Raw genomic sequence first — 6,405 nt, forward strand, 5'->3', positions numbered from 1 at the left:
GGGGATTACGTTTCCTTTAAAAAAAAAAAAAAAAAAAAGATTTATTTATTTGAAAGGCAGAGTTGGGGGTGGGGGAGAGACAGAGAGAGAGAGAATCTTCCATCTGGCTCACTCCCCAGATGGCCGCAAGGGCCGGAGCTGGGCCGATCTGAAGCCAGGAGCTTTTTCTGGGCCTCCCACGCAGGTGGAGCTGGATCAGCAGAGGAGCAGCTGGGACTAGAACCGGCGCCCATATGGGATGGTTTCACCGCAGGTGGAGCGCTTAGCCAGCTGCACCACAGTGCCAGACCCCAGGGATTAAACTTCAACATGAGTTTTGTTTTGTTAAGATTTTTATTTGTTTATTTGCAAGTTAGAGTTACACAGAGAATGAGAGAGAGAGAGAGGTCTTCCATCTGCTGGTTCACTCCCCAACTGGCCACAACGGCCAGAGCTGCACCAATTCAAAGCCAGGAGCCTCTTCCGGGTCTCCCACGTGGGTGCAGGGGCCAAGCACTTGGGCCATCTTCCACTGCTTTCCCAGGCCACAGCAGAGAGTTGGATCGGAAGTGGAGCAGCTGGGACTAGAACCGGCGCCCATATGGGATGCCAGCACTTCAGGCGTAGGATTAACCTACTGCGCCATGGCACCGGCTCCCGCCAAGGCACATTGTTAAGTGACTGTTAACTTTTTTAATTGAAAGGCAGAGAGAGAGATTTTGGATCTTCCACCCTCTGACTCTCCGAATGCTTACAGCAGCTGGGCCAGGGCCAGGCAAAAGTGGGAAGCCAGGGACTTAATGGCGGTTTCCCCATGTGGGTGGCAGGGACGCAACAGCCTCCTAGGGTGTGTGTTCACAGGAAGCAGAGCCGGGACTTGAACCCAGAACCCCAGTAGGGGACGTGGGCATCTCAAGCGACGGTGTAACTGCTTCACCAAATGCCTGCCCCAAACCTTTTTTGCCCATGTGAGAGCATTTACATACGGTAGATTTCCACAAGAATTACTGATTCAAGGTGTATATATTTTCTAAATTTTTAATATTGACAATTACTTCCCAGAAGAATTTTTACTAGTAAATACACCCAGCCAAACAGTGTCCCTTTCCACAAGGCTAGGTGAAGAGTGGACATTATTGGGGCCAGCATTGTCATTCAGCACTTAAGCCACCAGTTGCAAGGCTGGCATCCCATATAGGTGCCAATTTGAGTTCTAGCTGCTTGGTTTCTGATCTAGCCCCCTGCTAATGTGCCTGGAAAAGCAGTAGAAGATGGCCCAAGTGCTTGGGCCCCTGAACCCACATGGGAGACCCGGAAGAGTCTCCTGGCTCCTGGCTTTGGATCGGCACAGCTCTGGCTGATGCGGCCATCTGGGGAGTGAATTGGTGGATTGAAGACTTCCCCTCTCTCTCTCTCTCTCCCTGTCTCTCTCTCTCTTTCTGCCTCTCCAACTCTGCCTTTCAAACAAATAAGTAAATCTTTAAAAAAATTTTTTACATTTTACCCAGTGGATAGCAAATTATCCCTACACCATTAATGACGGATCCTTTCTTTCCCCCACTGGATGAAATGTCAACTTCTTTTTTTAAAAGATTTTTATTTATTTGAAAGACAGAGTTACAGGAAGGTAGAGGGTGGGGGTGGGGAGATCTTCCATTGCTAGTTCACTCCCCAATGGCTGCAACAGCTGGGGCTGGGCCAGGCCAAAGCCAGGAGCCTAGAACTTTATCCGGGTCTCCCACGTGGGTGCAGGGGCCCAAGAACTAAGATCCTCCTCTGCTGCTTTTCCAGGCACATAGCAGGGAGCTGGATTGGAACTGGAGCAGCAGGAACTCAAAGCGGCACCTATATGGGATGCCAGTGCCACAGGTGGCAATTTAACCCACTGCACCACTGTGCTGGCCCACAAATGCCAACTTTCTACTATAGGACAAATTTATATGTGTTACTCTAGACTTTGTGGTCTGTACTATTGAATTCTTTTCTACTCCTGTACCAATAACAATTTTTTAGAATTGCTATGTCCTTAGTACATTGTAGTTTCCAGTTGGACAAGTTCCCCTCAGTTTATCATTTCCAAAGAAAAAAATTCTGGCTTTTCTTATGCTTTGCTTTTCAAATTAACTGAACTTACTAAGCTTGGGGTATTGGTGTTACTGAATTGATAGTGACAAAGACAGTTAACAGTCATCACCATTGTTCCATTTAGCTCCATGGTACAGCTTTCCATTTACTCTGGCCTATTATGCCTTTCACTGATGTTTATTCTCTTTTCATAGACTTCACCAGCTGATGGGTTTATTCTTGCCTTTTTATGTTTTTAAAACTTAAGTGAAGCTGGCACCACAGCTCACTAGGCTAATCCTCCGCCTTGCGGCGCCGGCACACCGGGTTCTAGTCCAGGTCAGGGCGCCGGATTCTGTCCCGGTTGCCCCTCTTCCAGGCCAGCTCTCTGCTGTGGCCCAGGAGGGCAGTGGAGGATGGCACAAGTGCTTGGGCCCTGCACCCGAATGGGAGACCAGGAAGAAGCACCTGGCTCCTGGCTTCGGATCAGTGTGGTGTGCCGGTCGCAGCGCACCGGCTGCGGCGGCCATTGGGGGGTGAACCAACGGAAAAGGAAGACCTTTCTCTCTCTCTCTCACTGTCCACTCTGCCTGTCAAAATAAGAAAAAAAAAAAAAACACCTTAAGTGAGAGGCCGGCACTGTGGCAAAGCAGGTAAAGCCGCCTCCTGCAGCACTGGCATCCATATGGGTGCTGGTTCAAGTCCTGCTGCTCTACTTCCAATCCAGCTCTCTGTTATGGCCTGGGAAAACAGTAGAAGATCGCCCAAGTCCTTGGGCCCCTGCATCCACATGGGAGACCCGGAGGAAGCTCCTGGCTCCTGGCTTCGGATCAGGCCTTTGTGGCCATTTGGGGAGTGATCCAGCAGATGGAAGACCTCTCTCTAACTCCACCTTTCAAATAAATAATCTTAAAAAAAAAAAAAAAACACCTCAGGGGAATAGGGCACACCGTCCTGTGTGTTGCAGCTGGTTACTCCTAAGATACAGAAGAGACGCTGCAGTTTTTATGCTCTGTGCTGGGCGCCTGCCTCCTTGAGCTCTCGCTTCTTACCCCTTCTCAGTTTTCTCCATTGCTGGATAGGAAGACAATTCGTCTGCCAAATGGGATAGGTTATGTGACTTGTTTCGTGGCACCTGTGGAACAGCACCTGTGTGGGCAAAGTCATCACATCCTTCTCCCGGAAGTATGTCTGAAGTTTGCCACTGAGTGTGCTGTTTGGTTCTCCTGATAGAGCTTCTAGCATTCAGATGACCCTGTTTTCCCCTCTCTATGGAAAACCTCTTTTTTTCTTTGGATAATTCGCATTTATCCTTCAAAGTTCAGCTTAAATGCCACTTCCTCCAAGGAGCCTTCCCTCATCTCCCCAGCCACGCTAGGGGCTCCACCGTGACCCATCTTTAGTCTTTTCTATTTTGATTGCTGTTGACTATCTCAGACCTATTGGGCTTAGTCTGACATGGCATGATTTTGCCTTGTGTCATAAACATTCAGCCAGCCGGGATGCCTCCCCACTTGGTATTTTCAGAATGCTCCTCCCAGTGTTCCAGCAAGCGGCCAGGCACCCACAGTCTCAGGTGTTTCTCAGGTCTCACTGAGCAGTCGGAAGACTCGGAATGACTTTCCCAGGGCAACGTGGCTTTTCATAACCACACTCAGAGCCAGCGTGGTAGAACTAGATTTGACTTTGAATTCTTTTTTAAAAGATGTATTTATTTATTTGAAAGAGTTACAGAGAGAAAGAGAGAGAGAGAGAGAGAGAGAATCTTCTATTCACTGGATGACTGCAACAGCCAAGGCTGGGCCAGGCTGAAGGCAGAAACCAGGCTCTTCCAGGTCTCCCACGTGGGTGGCAGAGGCCCAAACACTTGGGCCATCTTCTACTGCTTTTCCCAGGCCATTAGCAGGGAGCTGGATCAGAAGTGGAGCTGCTGGGACTTGAACCGGTGCCCATGTGGGATTGCGGTGGCTTCACCTGCTACGCCACAGCGCTGGCCCCCTGACTTCAAATTCTGATCTTGCACCTTAGTAACAGTGCTCATTCCTGCGCCCTGCTGTGACCTTGGTAGAAGGAAGCCAAAACCTACTTCACTGGGTCATTGTGAAGACGAAACACTTCACACACAGTGGGAGCTTAATATGCTTGAGTTCTCTTCTCTTCGTTCTAGCGACGGCTCCTGGCTTGCCACTGGATTTCCCAGCCACAGGCTGGTGCTTTTCTTGAATGCCCCCACCCCTTAAAGCCCAACGTGGTCCTTTCCCAAATAAAACAGCTTCTGCTTTTCTCGTAGTGAAACACACGAGTTGCACGCCAGGGATTTCAGGTGGGAAGTAACCTGGTCGCTTCCTCTACCTGGGTGGAGCATCTTGAGAAATTCCTAGCAGAACATTACGTTACCTCGCACCCTTCTGAGCAAGTCACCTTGCATAGGCAAGCGCCAGTTGTCTCCAGTGACGTACGAGCAGTGGCCCACGGAGCAATCTGCCTCGCAGCTCCACTGCACACTTGCAGCTAGGCTAGGGAGCAGTGAGTTGCACCGTGCAATGAGCCGGCACGACAGCAGGTCCAAGCTATGCTAAAATCAAACATGCAGACTAAGGCGCCACCGAGGCGTCATCAGCGGCTGTCCACTGTGGGCCGTGTGCTAACAGCAGCCCCGCAGTAGGAGGACATGGCAGTGCTTACGGCTCCCTGCCTGCAGTGGGATGCACAGGGAGGGTCTGAGGCTGAGCCAAGGTTACAGAGCATCATCCTGCAGGCCCGACTGGAGAGGGTGGCAGGGCTCCAGGCCCCACCTCCTAACATCCTGCCTGTCGGCGTGACCGCGTGCCAAGGCAGCAGAGCACAAGGCCACCTGCAACGGGCACAGGAGGCGCAGAGTAGGACCCAGCAGAGGAGCCAGCCTGATGTTGTTCTTGTGAGGACAACGTAGAACGTCATTTACAGAGGCCGGCACCGCGCATAGCAGGAAAGCTCTGCCTGGGACGCCGGCATCCCATATGGGCACCGGTTTAAGTCCCAGCTGGTCCACTTCTGATCCAGCTCCCTGCTAATGCACCTGGGAAAGCAAGACGAAGCAAGTCCTTCGGCCCCTGCACCCACGTGGGAGACCCACAAGAAGCTCCTGGCTCCGGATCAGCCCAGCTCCGGCTGTCGTCCCCCATTTAGGGAGTGAAGCAGTGGGCAGAAGGCCTTTCTGTCTCTCCCTTGGTTACTCTGCCTTTCCAATAAATAAAGCTTAAGGAGGAAAGAGAGAGAGAGAGAGACAGAGAGAGAGAGAGAGAGAGAGAGAGAGAGAGAGAGAGAGAGAGAGAGGGAGGGAGGGAGAGGGAGAGGCAGGCTCTTTGCCAAAGCTCCTCCATCTTGACAGCAAGAGAGCCCGCTAACGGAAATGAGAAGGCTGACAACACTGCATGTGAGGTGCGCAGACCCACGTAAGCATGAACTGAGAGAGAACACGCCAGGAGGGCTGAGTAGCTGTCTACCTTAACACGTAGAGGGCTGTGACTCCTCTGGCCTTTCTTCTACATTATCTCCCGAGTAGAAGAGCATAGAACCCAGACGTCAACCTCTGCAGAGGTGATGACTTGGAGGAGGGGCTGGAGACACGAATGAATGACGACGAAGTGCAGCAGTGGTTCCGCTGTTGGAGCTTCCTTGCTCTGGCACTGGCGACGTCAGCGCGATCTCTGCTCTCAGCCTTCTCTGTAACCCAGCCTATTTGTTGGTTTTGCGCTTCAATCTCATCGCCCAGGACCAGGGCCAAGTCCCTTCATTTCGCCCACTTGAGCCAGGCTTTTTCCATTTCATGTTCCCTGGCATCACTAGTGACACTTGACACACCCGCCGCTGGCTGTCCCGGTGGCTGGATGCTGGGGCGGACCTCGCTCCCCAGCCTGGCTGATACCGCGCGGCCAGGTGATGTGTCTCCACCGTCTCCCCACGTTGCTTTGTAGGCCTTACTAGACTCCAAGTTCTTTGCCTGTTACAGGGCAGACACGAAGGCCACGGCACTTGTTCTGTTAAAGTCTTCCCTGCCTCGCGTGTCTTCACCTGGGCCGGGCCTCTTCTGTACGCTGGGTGTCCGCCCTGTTCACCCAGCATCGCGATGGTCTTGCCGCATCCTGAGACTCGGTGGCTAACCCAGGAGTCCTCAGTAAGCTGAACTTGTGATGTCAGGCACAGACACAGACACGTGGATATTCGGGGGCTCTCAACCACTGCTCTCTGCCCACAAGCCTGGACTTGCAAAGATTTAAATGGGGACATCTAGGCTGCGAGGGAAGAATCCTCCCAGTGTCTGCTAGAACTCTTTAACCCACATCTCCTGAAACCACCAAAATCCTTAGCACCAACCAGCAT

At 51.8% G+C, this 6,405-nt stretch overlaps 1 pseudogene; it reads right to left on the reverse strand.

Annotated features, from left to right (window-relative positions):
• Positions 1 to 5,561: 5,561 nt before the first annotated feature.
• On the reverse strand, positions 5,562 to 6,405 carry LOC127490932 (synaptosomal-associated protein 23 pseudogene; annotated as a pseudogene).

Source organism: Oryctolagus cuniculus, chromosome 11 (assembly GCF_051225735.1).
Source record: "Oryctolagus cuniculus isolate XC-2025 breed Fujian yellow rabbit chromosome 11, ASM5122573v1, whole genome shotgun sequence".
In the NCBI taxonomy this organism is placed as follows: domain Eukaryota; kingdom Metazoa; phylum Chordata; class Mammalia; order Lagomorpha; family Leporidae; genus Oryctolagus; species Oryctolagus cuniculus.